This window comes from Oryctolagus cuniculus, chromosome 10 (assembly GCF_964237555.1).
Source record: "Oryctolagus cuniculus chromosome 10, mOryCun1.1, whole genome shotgun sequence".
Taxonomy (NCBI): Eukaryota; Metazoa; Chordata; class Mammalia; order Lagomorpha; family Leporidae; genus Oryctolagus; species Oryctolagus cuniculus.
Window position 1 is genome coordinate 29,772,813 of NC_091441.1, and position 19,586 is coordinate 29,792,398.

Consider the following 19,586-nt stretch of genomic DNA (forward strand, 5'->3'; position numbering starts at 1 on the left):
CGCTAAGCCACAAAGCTGGCCCCACTAGTAGGGTCTTAAGAAATCCTTCGCGTGATTAGTTGGGCTCAACAGTTCTTAGGGGCTTGCGTGCCCCCAAGATAAAACCAAGAAAACTGCGCCTAAGTGTTGTGCGTGCTTGGGCAGTTTAGGGCCTTGCTGCCTCCAACAGGGGCCAAGGAACACTGCCCGCACGGGGACCAAAGAGCAAGGGGAGACAAACTAGCAGTCAAGGGGCAGTGCGCCGGGTGCTCATCTTCCAGACTCCGCAAGGACCAATCTGCACGTGCATTACCAATGTCATTTTTACTAACGGGGGGCCCAAGGTTCAGGTTTAACAAAAGTACCCAGTATCTCCTACCCGGACCCCAAAAGCACAGAACGGATCTCGGGCCCGCCCCCCCACCCCCCGGCGCCCCGCACGAAGGCCCCGCCCACAGCCCGCTCATCTGCATACGGGCGCGGCCAGCCGCCGGCCTGGTACCCGGGCTTCCGCAGGACCCTCTCGCTGGCCGAGGCGCGTCCCCTCCTCTGGGGCAGGCCAGCGGCCTCCCGGGAGAGGAGCACGTGCAAGCTCTCGGCTTCAGGACGGAGCGTGAACTGGCCGTCAGTCTCCCACAGACGCTACCCAGCAGCGCTGGCGAGGGGTCAGGGAGGGCCCGGGGCCGCCGGAGATCGTCACCCCGGCCCTGTGGGGTACGGCTCTTTCCCGCCCCTCCCCGCCCCTGAGCGCGCCGACGACCAACTCGAGCGAAACCGCGGCCGTCCCACCCCGCCCGGCCGCGCCGCGCCTCGCCTCACGCTCGACGGGGGAGGCGGGACCAATCAGCGAACGACGTCTCCCTTCCGATTCGAGGCCCCCGACGCGCGGCTCACACCCCGAGCTCCCCGCGCGCTGATTGGCTGCGCGCGCCGCCGGTCCGGCCGGGAGGCGGGGCGGGCCGAAGGCAAAGGGAGGTGGGAGGCGGTGGCCCGCGACTCCCCGCGTCCCGCTCGCCCCCTGGCCCTTCCCGCGGCGCTCGGCCTCCTTCCTTCCCTCCTCCGCTCCCTCCGTCTTCCGTGCGCGCCCCGCGCGGCGCTCGGCCGGCGTGCCTCGCGCCCTAACGGGCGGCTGGGGGCGCCAATCAGCGGGAGGCAGGGTGCCAGCCCCGGGGCTGCGCCGGCGAATCGGCGGGGCTCGCGGCCCGGGGTGGGAGGCGGGTCTACCCGCGCGGCCGCGGCGGCGGAGGAGCAGCTCGCCAGCCTGCAGCCCGCGAGCGCCGAGCGAGCCGCCCAGAGGTGGGTGCGCTGCGCCGCGGCGGCCGGCGGCCGAGGGCGGAGGGCGGAAGCGGAGGTGGGCCGGCGGGGGCGGGCGCGGGCGCCGGGAGGGGCGGCGGGCGCGCGCCGGTGGGGAGGAGGGGCGGCGGCGGCGGCGGGGCGCGCGCGTCCCCACCCCCTCCTGCCTGCGGGCGGTGGCCGGGCCCCCACCCTGGCCGCGAGGCGGGGCGCCCGGCCGGGCACGGGCCTGGGGGCGGGGCGCGGGGACGGCGCCGAGAGTGTTCTCAGTTCCGCCTCCCTTCTCCCGTTCCCTTCTCGGCCTCCCAGCTCCCTCCATCCCATCGGAAGAGGACGGAACAAAAGGTCCCGGGCCCCCCGGCTCTGACGGGGCGGGACCTGGCGCCTCGGCGCAGGTACGGCCCGGGCGCCGCGGGCCGCGGGCGAGGGGTGTGTTTGCGTGCGGCGGCGGCCGGGGCCGCTGGCGGGGTCACATGGCTCCGGCGGGGTGGGGGCTGGGGTGGGGCGAGATCGGGGCCGTGGGCGCGCCGGCCGCGGGCGGGTCGCCGGCGCCGCACGCTCGGTGGGTTGTGGCTGTGGTCGCTCCAGCCCGAGGGCCGGAGCTCGGGTTGCGGGAGTTGTCGGGAGCGCGTGAGGAGCGGCTGGTACTTTGCTTCCACTTTTTGTCGTGTGGTGCTGTAACCTTTGTTAACCGTGAGAGCCGCGGGCTGCGAGGGGCGGTGTGCGCTCTCGAACGCGCGCAGGCTGCGGCTCGGCCCGGCAAAGTTGCTCCCGGAGCCGGCCTGCTCGGCGCCCTCGCCTTCCGCGGGCTGCAGACTGGCCGCACGCAGTCGCAGCTCGGATCCCTGCCTTCTCTGGCGGGACCTGCCCGTGGGTCAGGCGCTTGTCTGTCTGTCTCGTTACTTACAAACCCTTGTTTGATCCAAGACGCGAGAAAAACGTGATCTAGGTTGCTTTTGGTGTTTTCCTTTGGACCCTTGAAAAGCTAAATACCGCCCGCTCGTCGCCTACCAAACCTTTGTTTTTTTTTGAAAAGCCTGCAGGTGGGACGGATTGGGAAGTTGTGCTTCTAACAGGCATTCTTGTTTGCTACGGTGTGGAATATCGACTTGGTATTCCAAACTTGTGTAAAATGCCATTTGTAAAGTTATTGTTAGTAGACGGTCAGGTAAACTGCTTTGGAGTAATTCTGTCTTTTCAGAAGTTCCTGACATGAATTAAGGTTGAAAAAAAATTTTTTTTTGTTATTTTCTTCTAATTTCACATAAGTTGAACCTGTACCACTGATAAGGATGCGTTCCTTGGGTCTGATGGAGTAAATTTGCTGTTACTGTACAGAAAGTACACAGGCTGTTCTACTTTCGACCTCAGTTTTAAAAGTTCTCGTCTGGTGGAGAGCTGTTAGTCAGATAGTTAAATGAGGTTTGAACTGCTTGGTACACGGATTAGTGAGGCAAATGTATCAGTGATGGAAGGAATGTAAAACGTGTTTCATCAGTGTATCGTGGTGAGGGTTTTTTCATTTGCCTTAAAACCCCTACCTAGGGTATTTTGAGAATTCCCTTCCCTAGAAAGTCATGTGGCAGACGTTTGTATTAAATTCTGAAACACAGCGGTTTTGTTTTTAAGATTTCTTAGTTTTCACATAAACGTAGCTGTGTTGGTAAATATAAACAGTTGATGTGTTTGAACATTGCTAAAGCAAGTGCCCGCTTACCCTCTCGCAGTTGAAATCCGCATTTCATTGCGTTTAAGTGTTGGCTGTGTTTAATGTAACGAGCTTGGAAAGTCCGTTTCTGGGGGTGTTTTAGTAAGAAACTGCTCTTCGGAAGAGCGTGCTTTTTCTACGTTCACCTTCCAGTGTGGTTTTGAATTTTAGGTGTTCAACAAAAAATTGGGTTTTTCAAGGTTGTAACCTACCAGTGCTTAGTCATAAGAGGTTAATTTTCTACACAATCGGTAATGAAATAATAGTCTTGTAAGAAATTGTGCAGGGTGATTTCCTGTTTGTGGTTTGTCAGCCTTGGTATGTGTTTTAACTCCTAGGTGGGAATATTGGGGCTGGATTTTTGTATTTCAGCACAAGTTGTGTTTAATAGGAAGAGGTGGTTTCTACTTCAAGATGTCAAGAGGCCCCCTTGCATTTTTATATTGTAAGTACTAGAATCACGGTGTTGAAATATTACTGCTTCACAGTAGGGGGAAATGCATGAGTGGGAATTAACACACTCCGTTTAGCTGCTGGTCAGAGACTTGTTGAATTTTTACATTTTGTAAATTGTCAGTTTTGACTTGGAAGCCTAGAAAGTTTTTCTTACGCTTGTTTGGTTTTGACTGTGCTTTAGGACCCCCAAAACTTAATTTTCTGGCAGTTTTTTAAAATTTTTTAATTTATTTATTTGACAGGTAGAGTTATAGACAGTGAGAAAGGCCTTCCTTCCGTTGGTTCACTCCCCAAATGGCCTCTATGGCTGGCGCTGTGCCGATCCGAAGCCAGGAGCCAGGTGCCGCCTCCTGGTCTCTCATGTAGGTACAGGGGCCCAAGCACTTGGGCCGTCCTCCACTGCCCTCCCGTGCCACAACAGAGAGCTGGACCGGAAGAGGAGCAACCAGGACTAGAACCCGGCGCCCACATGGGATGCCAGCTCCGCAGGTGGAGGATTAACCAAGTGAGCCACTGCGCCGGCCCCTCTGGCAGCTTTAAATACAAGTGGATTTTGTGGTGTATGTAAAAGCCGTATTTAGAGCATTCTGGCAGATAGAGGTTTATTCATATTTTGGAAACGAGTTTTTAGAGGATGAAGGGAGACTTGTTTTGATGGGCGCAGAGGAGCCATTTTTAGGCCCGCAGTTTCTGTAAAAGCAAGGTGGTTTTCCACTAAATATTACAAGAGTATATCAGAAAATGTGAAATGTAGGGACCCTTGGCGACGCCCACACCCCATATCTCAGTGCCAGTGTGCCTGGGAAGGCAGCAGGTGATAGCGCAGGTACTTGTGTCTCTGCCACCCAGCTGGTCTTCCAGGCTCCTGGCTTTGGCCTGGCCCAGCCTGAGACATTTGGAGAGTGAACCAGCAGATGGAAGATCTTTCTGTCTCCTTCCCTGTCACTCTGCTGTTCAAAGAAATGATTTAAAAAAAAAAATGATTTATTTAATTATTTTTTGAAAGGCAGAGTGACAGAGGCAGAGAGATCAATCTTGCATCCACTGGTTCACTCCCCAAATGGCCGCAAGGACCGGGGCTGGGCCGATCCAAAGCCAGGAGCCAGGAGCTTCTTCCGGGTCTCGCATGTGTTCTCTCAAGCACCTGGGCCATCTTCTGCTTTCCCGGGCCATAGCAAAGAGCTGGATTGGAAGTGGAGCAGCCAGTGCTTGAACCGGCACCCATATGGCATGCCGGCACTCAGGCGGCAGCCTCACCAGCTATGCCACAGTGCTGGCCCCCAAATAAATCTTTTTTCTTCTTTTTTAAAGATTTATTTATTTATTTGAAAGTTACACAGAGAGAGGAGAGACAGAGAAAGAGGTCTTCCGTCCGCTGGTTCACTGCTGATACACCATAGCACCGGCCCCAAAAAAATAAATCTCAAAAATGTGAAGTAGGGACCAGCGCTGTGACACAGCAGGTTAAAGCCCTGGTCTGCAATGCTGGCATCCCATATGGGCACTGGTTTGAGTCCTGGCTGCTCCACTTCCGATCCAGCTCTCTGCTATGGTCTGGGAAAGCAGTAGAAGATGGCCCAAGTCCTTGGGCCCCTGTGGGAGGCCTGGAAGAAGCTCCTGGCTTCGGATCGGCACAACTCCGGCCGTTGTGGCCATCTGGAGAGTGAACCAGCAGATGGAAGACCTTTCTCTCTCTCTGCCTCTCTGTAACTCTTTCAAATAAATAAATAAATCTTTATTAAATAAATGAGGTGTAAGGAATTTAAAACTGGTTTAGGAGAGGTTATGCATTACTTGAACAACTTGTATTTGTGGACAAGTCACATTTATTCAATGGTTTTTTTCTGTGTCTCAGACTGTGGGCTAGCAATAAAGTGTTTCACAGCAAATCATTACATCCCTGTTCCTTAATGCAATTAGGACAGTGGACACTTGATGTTTTCTGCCCCATTCCCTAGTGTTTGAGTAAGATAGTGTACTAAGTGTGGGAGCACACGATGCCTGCGGCAGTGAGCTCACGGTGCTCTCTGTGCTTTGGACAAGAGGGTACTGGAGAAGATGTGTAGTGTGAACTCATGGGATCACTGGAGCAGCCACTGTGTTTCGATGTGTGTGGTCTGTGGAAACTGAAGGTATAGCTGATCTTTCAGAAACAAGTTTGTGGTTGAGCAGAGACACACCTGCAGAGCAGTTTAATTTGATTACCTATTGCCCTGTAGTTATAAAAACTGATTAAGGGGAAAAAAGCAAATCTGAGTCAGGGTCCGGGTGAGAGAATTAGGAATAAGGTGTCAAAACAAACTGAGAATAAGGGTTTGGTAGCAGTCTCAGGTGAAGGAGAGGCCTTGGGGTTTTGATCAGAGCTCTAGGTTGAAGTTTGGTTTCTCAGTTACAATGTTGAGTAAATTACTCAACTCTAGAAAATAGGTGTAGTAAGGCCTGCCTGTTACTGTTACTGTGGGGATTAAATGATTTCCATTGCCTGAGACATAGGGTCCTCTTCTTTTGCTCTCTTCTGGATGTGAGTTTCACTTTGTTTGGCTCTTTTTTTTTTTTTTTTCTTTTAAAGATTTATTTATTTATTTGAAAGTCAGTGTTACATAGAGAGAGGAGAGGCAGAGAGAGAGAGGTCTTCCATCTGCTGGTTCACTCCCCAATTGGCTGCAACTGCGGAAGCTGAGCTGATCTGAAGCCAGGAGCCTCTTCCAGGTCTCCCACCTGGATGCAGGGGCCCAAGCACTTGGGCCATCTTCCACTGCTTTCCCAGGCCATAGCAGAGAGCTGGATCAGAAGTGGAGCAGCCGGACTCGAACTGGCGCCCATATGGGATGTCGGCGCTTCAGGCCAGGGTGTTAACTTGCTGCGCTGGCCCCTGTTGGGCTCTTTCTAATCCACATATTTTGCCTACACTATTATCCCTGACAAGCAGCCTTTAAGCAGGAAAGACCTGGAGTGGCCAAATTGTCCAAGTCCATATCTTAGAGCATAGGAGAGCCTTTGAGAACCTTAATCAGAACCTGTTGGCATGTATTTAAAATGTTTCTAACAAGCCAAGTTATCAGGCTTCTAAGCCCATAGGAGATTAGAAGCAAGTAGATTATGGGTAGTGTGGGGAGGCCTCAAGAGGGGTGGAGGAGGACAGGGACTGTTAACCTATGGTCTATTGTAAGGAAAAACAGATAACAGCCTGTGAGGATAATGGAGATAATCTGCAGAGCCTGACTAGCATGTCTGGGGCCTTTGAGAACAGGACCAGACTTGAAAACCTAGTAATGAGTGTTAATCAATTAGCTTAAATCACGTTTGGGAAAATCTTTTTAAGAGTGCAGTAATCTACATAATATACTTCAGATTGTCATTCAGGATGATTAACACATGTTCCTGAAGGGGTAGAACATTATGAAGTAGTGAATGACTTCGTGAGAGACCCACAAACCTACCATGACCGCGATAACTGATTTATCCGCCATTCAGAGAGCCATGACTCCAGACAGAAATGGCCTTCGTGCTAGCCAGAAGTGACGAATGGTGGCGATCTTAGTGGTGTAGCACCCTGTGTCACACCTTTTCTTCAGAGGAAGTCATTTCTTTTTGCTGTTGTGCAGGAGTGTCATGTAAAACTTTTCACTCAGGCGTTGAGAGTATATTAGATTTCTAGGACAGAGTGAATGTGGACAATTGGCCAGTTTCTCTTTTGAGGGCTTCTTGCCTATTATATGTGACTTACATCCATTATTGGCTTTGATAGCTTTTTAAGATCCACTTATCCACTTTCCTACCTCAGAGTTACTTTTTAAACCGTCCGCTCCATGTTAGCATTGAGCCTTAAAACAAAAATAGGGAGTGGGTGTTTGGTGTAGTTAAGACACTTGCATCCCACATCGTAGTGCCTGGGTTCCAGTCTCCACGGAGTTTCCAGTTCCAGCGTTCTCCCGATGCATAACGTGGGAGGTGGTAGGTGATAGCTCAGGTGCTTGGGTCTGCCACCCATGGGGTAGACCCAGATTGAATTCCTGGCGCTTGGCTTTGGCATTGGTTAGCCCCAGCTGTTGCAGGCATTTGGGGAGTAAAACAGTGGAGAGAAGATCTCTCTCTGTCTTTCCAATAAAAGTAGAAATAAATTTTCTAATAATGTCATTTATTTTTTGAAGATTTATTTATTTATTTAAAAGAGTTACACAGAGGAGAGGCAGAGAGAGAGAGAGAGAGGTCTTCCATCCGATGGTTCACTCGAGAGAGACAGAGAGAGAGAGAGAGAGAGGTCTTCCATCTGATGGTTCACTCCCCAGATGGCCGCAATGGCCGGAGCTGCGCTGTTCCGAAGCCAGGAGCTTCTTCCAGGTCCCCACGTGGGTGCAGGGGGCCCAAGGACTTGGGCTATCTTCTACTGCTTTCCCAGGCCACAGCCGAGAGCTGGATTGGAAGAGGAGCAGCCAGGACTAGAACCGGCGCCCACATGGGATGCTGGTGCTTCAGGTCAGGGCGTTAACCCACTGTGCCACAGTGCCAGCCCCTAAAATATCATTTTAAAATAGATTTATTTATTTTTATTTTGAAAATCAGAGTTACAGAGAGTGGAGGGAGAGGCAGAGGGATCAGTCCGCTCCTTCACTCCCTAGATGATTGCAAATGTGCAGTCTTCTGCAGCCAGAAGCTTCTGCCTGCCACATGGGTGGCAGGGGACCCAGACACTTGAACCATTCTTCCCAGACTGTTAGCGGGGGGCTGGATCGGAAGTGGAGCAGATGGGGCACAAACCCAGCTCCCATATAGGATGCTGGTGTTGGGGCAGACTTCTATGCCACAGTGCTGGCCCCAAATGGCATTTTTAAAAAAGATTTATTTATTTATTTATTTGAGAGGTAGAGTTACAGACAGAGGGAGAGAAAGGTCTTCCATCTGCTGGTTTACTCCCCAGATGGCCGCAACTGTCAGAGCTTTGCTGATCTGAAGCCAGGAACTTCTTCCGGGTCTCCCACGTGGGTACAGGGGCTCAAGCATTTGGGCCTTCTTCTACTGCCTTCCCAGGCCATACATAGCAGAAAGCTGGATTGGAAGAGGAGGAGCCAGAACAGGAACTCGTGTCTATATGGGATGCTGGTGCCGTAGGCAGAGGCTAGTATGCCACAGCACTCAACCACAATTCAGCAACTTTAAGTAGGGAGGATATGATTTGGCCACGCCAAGTGGATTTAGACACTGCCTCTAACTTGACCAGATGGGTGGAACTATTAAGGTAGTTCTGTGACTTACATTATAGAATGAGTGGTTCTCCTTTCCTTAAATGGATTTTAAATTATAACCGATCACACGGGTAAGACAGGTACTTGGTAATTCAGGTGTATCTTTTAATTTTATACTCTTAAGAAAAAACAAATCCTAAAGTGATTCATTCTCATTACCATTTGAATTTGCTGTGAAATTGTCATTAATTCTTCCTCATAGTCTGCATTTTTTAAGGTTGGGGATTATCTTGACCTCAGAGTTGGAGAGCAGCGGAAATTGAGTGTGCACTTGGTTTCAGTCTATTAGGTAGTATGTCTAGTATGCACATGAAAACCTGCAGTTCCTTAAATATTCCACACCTCCCTTCTTTTTTGGGGAATGAGAGTAATTTCTGACTTAACGTGTAGTTAGCAAGGAAGCATGATTTTGAACCATTGGCAGTCCACCTGTTTGTGACCTTAAGCCTTGTACATCAGAAGACTCTGGACGTGAGGAAATATCTTAGTAAGTATGTGATCTGCTTTGTCTACTTGAAAAGTGAATTGCACTTTCCTTGCTAACAGCAAGTCTGTGCAGAGCTAATGGCTGAGGTCTTGTAAATAGTAATGCAACGCTCTGTCTCAGTCATATTTTTCATTTCAAAGTAGGAGGCAGTGGGCCTAGAGGACACAGCCTTAGCTCCTTGGAAGTGGTGCAGTAGAGGCTGGACCTGAGTCTTTCCTCTTAACTTGAATGAGCTATGGAAATTTTTTGTTAACTAGAGATGGTTTTTTTGTGTCAATGAATGCAAATTTTCCATGTTTAAACTAACTTTTTAAATACATCCTGGCCAACTGGTTAGGCTGTTGTTAATGTTAGCTGGTTTATGAAGCTTTGCTTTTTAAAATGTTTTAAGTATCAGGAGGACTGAGCAGTGTCCTGAGGTTTATTGGCCATTTCTGTTCTAAACCAGTAGTCTTCATGCTTAAAGCATGCACGCCGGTGCACTCAGCAGCAGCCAGAGAAAGCCTTGAAAAGCACTGTGCGGAATCTCAAAATGTAGACCAGATGAAAGGGGTCGAGCTGCTTTGTGGGAGCGGGCACGGGCAGTGGCTGAAGCTTTTCCTGAACGGTGTTCCTCTCACTGCCCCGGGAAGCCTTTGAAGCACCCCTGAGGAACAGGACTGTTCTCTGAGGTATCTGCGAGCCGCATGCGACTGTGTGGTGCTGGAAATGTGGCCCCGGGCCAGAGGAACTGAGTGGTAGGTTTGCTTTTGTTTGATTTTAACCTAACTTTAGATAGCCATATGTGGCTAATGGCATCTATATTGGACAGCAGAGATGAAGGACATTTCTGCCGTTGGAGGAAGTTCTCTTGGACAATGCTACTCCAGACTTGGCTGTAAGTGAACTGCCCCGCCGGAGTACCAGCGCACGTGATCTGACGTGGGTATTAGGTGCTGCTCCGGGACGGGCAGGAGTACCTGATATTTACTCCTGCTGCTGCGTAGTTGCCTGATGGGTGCTTTCTTGCAGTCTGGGAATGATAGGCTAGTACGTAAGCCGCGTGTTCATAAGCTGGTTCTGGAGCACAACTCAAAGGGAAAGGACAGACGTCTCTACACAGCAGAACCCTCCGTCACGGGGACTTTCACTGACCTGACGCTGGCTTCCAGGGTTCAGTTCGAACTCTCACATTAGGTTTTTTTTTGTTTTGTTTTTGTTTTTTTGACAGGCAGAGTGGATAGTGAGAGAGAGAGACAGAGAAAGGTCTTCCTTTTGCTGTTTGTTCACCCTCCATTGGCCGCCATGGCTGGCATGCTGCGGCCGGCGCACTGTGCTGATCCGAAGGCAGGAGCCAGGTGCTTCTCCTGGTCTCCCATCACATTAGGTTTTGACAGTTCATAAAATGGAACAGATGAATGTTCCTGTTTGCTTTTGTTTAAAAGGCACAGCACCCTCCACAGGGCCAACTTAGGTTTCCAGTTGGCAGTATGTTTCCTTACTAGCTTACTACTTTGGAAAGTACGTGGTTCAGTGAGGATTGAGAAATCTTTTTTTGAAAAACTGGTTTTTATGTACTTCAATGCTCTATTGCCCTGGTTACTAAAATTTCTTTGTTGTGAAGTTCCAGGATTATTAGTGACACTGCCTTTTGTCTCTGCTTGGCGTGATGTATTTGAACATAGATGCCAAGAATCTAATAGACTGATTTTCCACTATTGCAGTGGAACCAGCAGCATCCCGGATGAGGCAGCGCCATCATATTTCAAGTATTTTATACTAAAATATTTAACTTTGATTTTCTTTTTAAAATTCATATAGGTGTTTGGGGGGAAATTTTTTATTTTTCTGGTTTGAAGATATTGAAGTTTCTCTCCATACTTTTTCTTTTTTAAGAAGATTTATATATTTATTTGAAAGAGTTACACAGAGGGAGGAGAGGCAGAGAGAGAGGTGTCTTCCATCCACTGGTTCACTCCCCAATTGGCTGCAATGCCTGGAGCTGCTCCGATCCGAAGCCAGGAGCCAGGAGCTTCTTCCAGGTCTCCCACATGGGTGCAGGGGCCCAAGGACTTGGGCCATCTTCTGTCGCTTTCCCAGGCCATAGCAGAGAGCTGGATTGGAAGAGGAGCAGCCAGGACTCGAACTGGCACCCATACACTCCATACTTTTTAAAAGGTCAATCTACATTTGCTTTCTATGTGTAACTCCTCTGTCCTCGACTTCAACCTTATGATTTTTACCATTCTTTTTTCAATATTCCTTTCCACTGCCCTTCTAAATCAACTGCCCTTCTAAATCAACTGCTAAATTGAGCGATCTTTTCTTGATTCTGATACTGCTTTTTTCAGTCTTTGCTGTTATTGACTATGACTATATTACTCTATATAAAGTTTCTTAAAATGACACTAATAGACTGTGGAACAGACACAGGACCATTCCTCCTATTGCAAACACAAGGAAATGTTGGATAAAACCCAAGATGAGTTTTCTCTTATGCGTATTGTGGATTTTTAAGAAGAAGTTCCTAGGTACTAGAAGAAAAATCACTCAATGTTAAGAAAAAGCTATTTGGGGTAGGTATTGTGTGGTGGGTAGAGCTGCTGCCTGCAGCGCTGGCATCCCTTATAGTGCTGGGTGGAATCCTGGCTGTTCCACTTCCAATCCAGTTCCCTGCTTATGTGCCTGGAAAAAGCAGTAGGAGATGCCCAAGTACTTGGGCTCCTGCGCTCATGTGGGAGGCCCAGATGAAGCTCCTGGCTTCAGCCTGGCCATTGTAGCCATTTGAGGAGTAAGTCCAATGGGTGGAAGATCTCTTTCTGTCTCTGCCTCTCCGTGTCTGTAACCCTGCCTTGCAAATAAGTAAAAGATTTTCTTTCTTGTTTTTTTTTTTTTTTTTTTTTTTTTTTTTTTTTTTTTTTTTTAAAGAAAAAGCTGGTCCTGAGGAATTTGCTAAAATAGGGTCTAGTATCTGGGGATGAGGTTGTAATGCCATTTGATGAAAGGAGAAAGAACTTTGGGAAATGTAGGCTAAAAAATTAGCCAAAGCCAAGACATCTGTAGCTTTTGGGGGAAAGAAGCCTCACAACTCTATGGAAGAATTATACTCTTAGATGGACTTAAATATCATCGAAGTAAAGCGGGATAAGTAAAAATATCTACAGCTAGATAGCAAAGGTGAACTTTTAAATAGGCAATCCATTATTGTAATTAGAAATTAAAGAGCACACAGTGACAACTCTTGTTTGCCAGTTGGCCCCTTGTTTCCCAAAGGCCTGTAGTGTTACCAGGGTTTCATGTATTCCAGAGATTTTAAGTTAAATGCGCAGTTTTGTGTATATATTGCCTTTTAGTACAGATGGTCATGTATTTCACTTAGTAGTACATTTTGTGCATTATGTCAGTACATAATGAGTGCCCCAGTCTGTATGGATCACTATTTCATCACTCCATACTGATGAAAATTGAAGTTTCCAGTCTTGTGGTGTGTAGTAGATAACTTTCTTTGTATATCAGTTTGTATCTGTGTAGATATGTGTGCAAGATTTATAGGAATAAGCCAGAGAATCTACCTTTGTGATTTATTTTGGGGGTATATTCATTTTTTGAATATGTAATATATGCACATGGTACAAAATAGAGAAAGAACAAAACAGTAAGTAATGAGAAGTTCCTATACATCTCTTTCCTCCTGCTGCCTAGTTCTACTGTTACTAGCTTCTGGTGTATCCTCCTAGAGCTTCTCTGTCCAGAACGGTAGCTGTTAACCTTATGTAACTATGAATTCCTGAAATCTCCACATTCAGATGGGCCACAAGTGTAACATACACACTAGATTTTTTTTTTTTTTGACAGAGTTAGTGAGAGAGAGAGAGACAGAGAGAAAGGTCTTCCCTCTGTTGATTCACCCCCCCCCCCCCCCAAATGGCTGCTATGGCCAGAGCTACGCCGATCCGAAGCCAGGAGCCGGGTGCTTCCTCCTGGTCTCCCATGCGGGTGCAGGGGCCCAAGCACCTGGGCCATCCTCCACTGCCTTCCCGGGCCACAGCAAAGAGCTGGACTGGAAGAGGAGCAGCTGGGCTGCCGGCGCCACAGATGGGATTAACCAAGTGAGCCTCGGCGCTGGCCCCTAGATTTTTTTTTTTTTTTAAATATTTATGTATTTGAAAGAGCAAGAGAGAGAGAGAGAGGGAGAGAACCATCTTTTTATTTATTGGTTGACTCCCCAGATGGCTGCACCAGCCTGGTCTGGGTCAGGCCAAAGCCAGGAGCCAGAAATTGCATCCTGGTTGCCCATATGGGTGGTAGGGGTCCAAATACTTGAGCCTTCATCCACTGCCTTCCTAATTGCATTAGCAGGAAACTGTACTGGACTTGGACGAGCTGGGACTCAAACGTGTGTTCTGTGTAGGATGCAGGTGGCTTAACCTGCTGTGCTAAAACGCCAGACCCCAACCAGGTTTCTAATGGTATAAAGATAGAATGTAAGATATCACAGTCATTTTTTAATACTGATTGCAAACAATATTTTGGGTGTATTGGGACAAATTAATAAATTACTAAGTTATTAAAACTATTTCATCTTGCTATGAACTGAATGTTTTCGCAGAATTCAAACAATGCAATCCTGACTTTCCACATGATGTTTTTGGGGCTTTGGGGAAGCAGTCAGATCGTGAGGGCGGAGCCCTCCTGGATGGGATTGGTACCCTCATAAAAGAGAGCCCAGGGAGCTTTTTCACTGTCTCCCCTTCACATGAGGATACATCAGAAAAGGTGTCAGTCAACAGCCTGGAAGAAGGGCTTCAAAGAACTCAACCATGGTAGTACCTGATCTTGTACTTCCAGCCTTTCTGTGACAGTGAAATTTCCCTTGTTTATAAGCCAGCCAGTTGATGGTGCTTTGTTATGCAGCCTGATCTAAGGTATGCCTATTTTTACCTTTCTGATGTGGTTAATAGAAAATTACAGTTTTGTCTGTGGTTTTTATCCCATGTCAATTGAAGAGTTCTGGTCAAAAGAAATTCCATGTGTAATGAAAATGCACATGTAATACACAAATTCCACTTAGGCACAAGTCTATTTCATTTGTATTCTGTGGGATCAGAAATTGCTGGCTAAGATACTGATAACCCGTTTGTCAGTAAGCTTTTCATTACTTTAATTAAAATACCCCGTAGGAACGTCAGGCGGAAAGATGGCTTGTTTGGCTTGGCAGTTTAGAGGTTCACAGTCCACGATCAGGTGGCACGTTGGTTCAGGCAGCGGTTAGGCCAGAAGGTGGCAGAGGGAAGGTTACATGGTGAGACATGAGACGCATGCTTGGCTTATGTATTCAACCCCCTTGCACCTACTGCCTTTCTGAGGACAGCCCCCAGTGACTTAAAAAGACCTCCAGCCAGGCCCACTGCCCAGATGCCACAGTTAGATCAAGTTTCCACCCTTAATCCATCAACTGTTTAAAGTCTCTTTAGACTTTGGGGAGTTGTGTGTATGTGTGTGGACTTTGGGAATTTAATTGTGTGTGTGTGTGCATACTGTGTTCCAGCCATAACACCCTACTACAACCCTTTGCCATTATCTCCCATTCATTTACTTTTCTCATCCTGGGGCTCCTCAGTGACAGTGGGGTTTCTGTGACTGATGGTATTCACTTGGGAGAAAGGTGTCTGCAGTGTGTGTGTGTGTGTGTGTGTGTGTTTTAAAGATTTATTTATTTGAAAGTCAAAGTTACACAGAGAGGAGAGGCAGAGAGAGAGGTCTTCCATCCGCTGGTTCACTCCCCAGTTGACCACAACAGCCGGAGCTGTGCTGATCCAAAGCCAGGAGCAAGGAGCTGCTGCCAGGTCTCCCACACAAGTGCAGGGGCCCAAGGACTGGAGCCATCTTCTGCTGCTTTCCCAGGCCATAGCAGAGAGCTGGATCGGAGTGGAACGCCGGGACTCAGCTGGTGCCCATATGGGATTCCGGTGCTGCAGGCGGCCCCAGCGCAGCAGTGTTTTGGATCTGCTCTGGTTGGCACCGGTTTGTCTGCCTGCTGCACGGGCTCAGGCTGGGACCCTCTTTCACTGTCAGGCAGTTCCTTCATTTTTCTCTTTTCTTAGGTCTGTTTTTCTCTTGTTTTGCTCTTTTGATGAAATCAATCCTACAGAACCTTTCATGAGAGAGTTTGTCGGGTAAATATTTGGAGATGTTAACATGTCTGAAAATGCCTTTATTCCACCCTGGCTGGTAATAGAAATCTGGGTTGGAAGCTTTTTTTTTTTTTTTTTTTTTTTTGACAGTTGTAGTGCTCCATTCACTTCTAAACACTAAACAGTGGTTGAGGAAACCAAAACCGTTCTGGTTTTCTGTATGACCTATTTTTTCTCCCTGGAGACTAGGCTCTTCCTTTTCCTCAGTGATGGGAAGTTTCACTGCCACAGGCCTGGGTCTAAGTGTACTTTCATGCATTCTACTGGGATCATAATCCAGGCTGAAAGCTCATCTTCACTTAAGGGGATTTTTCTCAATTTCTTTTTTGGGTCCCCTATTCCATGTACCTCGGAGGTCTTCCTAGTAGTATTTTGGACATTGAGTCTCCGGAACTGTCCTCTAATTTTTATTTTCTCTTCTGTTTTCCATCTGTCTTTTTTTTAAATAGGAGATTCCTTCTCCTTTATCTTGTAGCTCCTCTGGATCCCCTCTCCTCTCTGCTGTCCCGAGCTCCCCTAGAGCTTTCCTCTGTTCCCTGAATGCTCCCTTGGAGAGCCTGCAGCTCTGGCTTCAGGGTTGCTCTGTTGATTTTCACGATGTTTTCTTTCTCTATATAGTCTCAGTATTACTGGAGCTGCATTTTTCTGTTTGTCTTTTTTCTTCAGATAATCAGTAATTCTTGATGAGTAAGTAGAAGTCTCTAAAGCTGATCAGGAACTGAAGGTTGAGTGAGGCTTGTCTCTCTCCAGTTTCTGTGGAGGGATCTGTGTGGGCTGTTGGCTGTTACACCCTCGATCTTAGTTTCTGCACGCCTTTCCTCGGGGTTGGTCAGGTATGTCGTTCCCCCTCTTCGTGGAGGAACGACACTAAGCCCTGCCTAGGCTTCATATCCGAGTCACGGCACCATTATGTCGCTCCCCCTCTTCGTGGAGGAACGACACAGGACCCTGCCTAGGCTTCATATCCGAGTCACGGCACCATTATGTCGCTCCCCCTCTTCGTGGAGGAACGACACAGGACCCTGCCTAGGCTTCATATCCGAGTCACGGCACCATTATGTCGCTCCCCCTCTTCGTGGAGGAACGACACTAAACCCTGCGCTGTTCTTTCGTCTGCTCGGCCCTTCCCGGGTTTGCTGCTGTCCCTTCCCGGGTTGGCTACTGTCCCTTCCACCTCCGTGGAAGGGCGGTTCCCCCTGGCCACATTCCCCACTTCCGCAGGGGAGCGGCACACCGCCGGCCGGCTCTCTCGGGGGCTGCACAGGTGTTCCCTTAGATGTTCCTGGTGCATGCCATCTCTCTCCTCCTTTATAGTCCTCCTCCGCCAATCCCAACTCGGCTGCCCACACGCCGAGTACGCTGCTCTCCTCCAATCAGGAGCAAGTCCTACAGTTTATTGGCTGAACTGGAGGCAGCTGTGTAGAAGCTGTTTTCTTCTCTCCCAGCGCCATATTGTGGGAGAGCAGATGCATAGAATAAGTCTTAATTCCAGTAACTTAGTCTAGTCCGAGTTGCTCCCCACAAGGTACTCTAGAGAAGAATCTTGATCTGATTAACCTTAGGCTGCTAGTATCTGGGAGCCAGAACCTACTGGCAGGATGGGCTTGGGAGTCAGTGACCTCTTAGCGTTTCCTCCCAGTGTCCCCTTCCTAATGGTAGCCAGGCATCTCCTCATCCAGGAAGATTGACCCAGTGCAGTGCGTCAGCGTGGCAGAGGGGCAGTTCCCAGTGACACAGAATGGCCTTCTCAAATAATTCTCGGCCAGTCCTACCTCTTTTATCTCCTTTCCTCTCCTGAGCTGCTACAACTGCTGTTGTCAGTTGCTTAACCTTTGGAGGATTCTGTGTGACTGGGTGTTCCTCAGCTTTCCCTGTAGATAGCCTGGAGTTAACAGTCTTTGATCTGCTCGCAGTTTCTAAGAATCTTGCTTCTGTTTTTTTTTTTTTTTAAATCTCTTCTCCCTATCTTCATGAGATTATTTTCTTTTATAATTCCCTTTATTATGAATTTTAATAAACTCCTGTCCTTACCTGCAACCTACTGATGAGTTAATTTTTCATTACAAAAACTTGTAGGGTAGCTCTTGAAAAGAATTGAGATAGAGTATACACATAACTCCAAATCAATGGGAAGTCAGGGGAGGAGAACAAAGAAGCAAAATGCATAGGAGTTAGAATACACAAAATAAGATGGTAGAAATAACCTTAAATGTCTCTGTAAACCCAATACATCATTTCAGATTAAACTTGTTAGAGAAGAATGAAGGAAAGAAAAAATCCACCTAAATGTGTGTTAGATGTGTGTTAGCAGAGTACTCCTTAAAGTGTGATGATTAAGGTTTTTTTTTTTTTTTTTTTTTTTTTTTTGACAGAGTTAGAGGGAGACAGAGAGAAAGGTCTTCCTTTTTCCGTTGGTTCATCCCCAAATGGCTGCTACGGCCGGCGCTGTGCCGATCTGAAGCCAGGAGCCAGGTGCTTCCTCCTGGTCTCCCATGTGGGTGCAGGGCCCACGCACTTGGGCCATCCTCCACTGCACTCCCGGGCCACAGCAGAGAGCTGGACTGGAAGAGGAGCAACCGGGACAGAATCTGGCACCCCAACCGGGACTAGAACCCAGAGTGCCGGCGCCGCAGGCGGAGGATTAGCCTAGTGAGTTGCAGCGCCGGCCATAATGATTTAGTTTAAAAGTGAAGGGGGTGGTGGGCGTTGTGGCACAGCACTCTTGTCGCTGCTTGAGACGCCTGCGATCCTGATTGCAGTGTTGGTTCTAGCTCTGTCTCTTCTGCTTTCCATGCAGCTTTCTGCCAGTGCACATGGAGGCAGCAGGGGATGGCTCAGCTGCTCTTTGGGAAACCCAGATGAAGCTCCTGACTCCTGGTTTGACCTGGCCCAGTCCTGGCTGCTGTGCAGCTGGGGAGTTAACCAGCAGATGAAACATGTCTGTTCATCTGTCTCTGCGTTTCAAATAAAATAAGTAACTTTTTAAAAATTAAAGGAGTGGAAAAAGTTTTATTAAGTGCAATGTATAAGGGAAAATTAGTGGAATTACAAGAATATGCGTATGTGGCCGACGCCGTGGCTCACTTGGTTAATCCTCCGCCTGCGGCACCGGCACTCCAGGTTCTAGTCCCAGTTGGGGCGCTGGATTCTGTCCCGGTTGCTCCTCTTCCAGGCCAGCTCTCTGCTGTGGCCCGGGAAGGCAGTGGAGGATGGCCCAAGTGCTTGGGCCCTGCACCCCATGGGAGACCAGGAGAAGCACCTGGCACCTGGCACCTGGCTTCAGATCAGCACAGTGTGCCGGCCACAACGGCCATTTCTGGGTGAACCAACGGCAAAGGAAGACCTTTCTCTCTGTGGCTCGCTCTCACTGGTCCACTCTGCCTGTCCAAAAAAAAAAAAAAAAAAAAGAACATGCATATGTACAAATGTAGGAAATATTTTTTTAAAAGATAGGTTTATTTATTTGAAAGGCAGAGTTGCAGTAGTCCATCTGCTGGTTCACTCCCCAAATGACTGCGTTGGCTGGAGCTGGGTCAGTCTGAAACCAGGAGCTTTTTCTAGGTCTTCCATGTGGTGCAGGGACCCTTGTATTTGGGCCATCCTCTGCTTTCCCAGGTGCATTAGCAAGGAACTGGATCAGAAGTGGAGCAGCTAGGCCTCAAATCGGCACCTAAGTAGGATGTCAGTGCTGCAGTTGGCAGATTTACCCACTACACCTTGGTGCTGGCCCTTAAATGTAGGAAATATTAACACACCTCTCAGTAATTCAAGAAAAATTAAGAATTACAATAAGGTTATAAAGGAATGAAAGAGTATGCTTAGCAAGCATCCAATAATTACAGAGGGTGTATTATTTAAAGTACCTATTGGGATTTTTATAAAAATTGGTTATGTGCTGGACTTGAAAGAAAGTAACAAGTTGTTTTAGTTTATTTCAGAAGTAGGGTTACAGAGGGAGGGAGAGACAGAGACAAAGGTCCTCCAGCCTCTGGTTCACTCCCCAAATGGCTGCAACAGCCCATCCGGAGCCAGGAGCCAGGAGCTTCTTCCAGGTCTCCCACACAGATACAGGGGCCCAAGCACTTGGACCATCTTCCACTGCTTTCCCAGACCATAGTGGAGAGCTGGATCAAAGAGGAGCAGCCGGGACTCAAACTGATGCCCATATGGGATGCCGACACTGCAGGTGGAAGCTTAGCCCACTACACCACAGCGCCAGCCCCAAAAAGTGACAAATTTCAAAGTAT

The 19,586-nt window shown here is 48.5% G+C and overlaps 1 protein-coding gene across 15 annotated transcripts in view; it reads left to right on the forward strand.

Annotated features, from left to right (window-relative positions):
- The first annotated feature begins 444 nt into the window (after positions 1-444).
- Positions 445-19,586, forward strand: part of SMAD2 (SMAD family member 2) — a 93,497-nt gene continuing 74,355 nt past the window's right edge. The window contains exons 1-3 of one of the 15 annotated variants that reach the window (XM_070050201.1): positions 916-1,275; positions 1,582-1,667; positions 17,712-17,988. The gene's annotated coding sequence lies outside the window, so the exon portion shown is untranslated. Of the gene's footprint in view, positions 694-911; positions 1,331-1,443; positions 1,668-1,765; positions 1,917-3,352; positions 3,426-5,983; positions 9,904-17,711; positions 17,989-19,586 lie in introns of those variants that run through there. The other 14 variants (XM_070050199.1, XM_070050200.1, XM_051851974.2 and 11 more) reach the window with 14 other exon arrangements.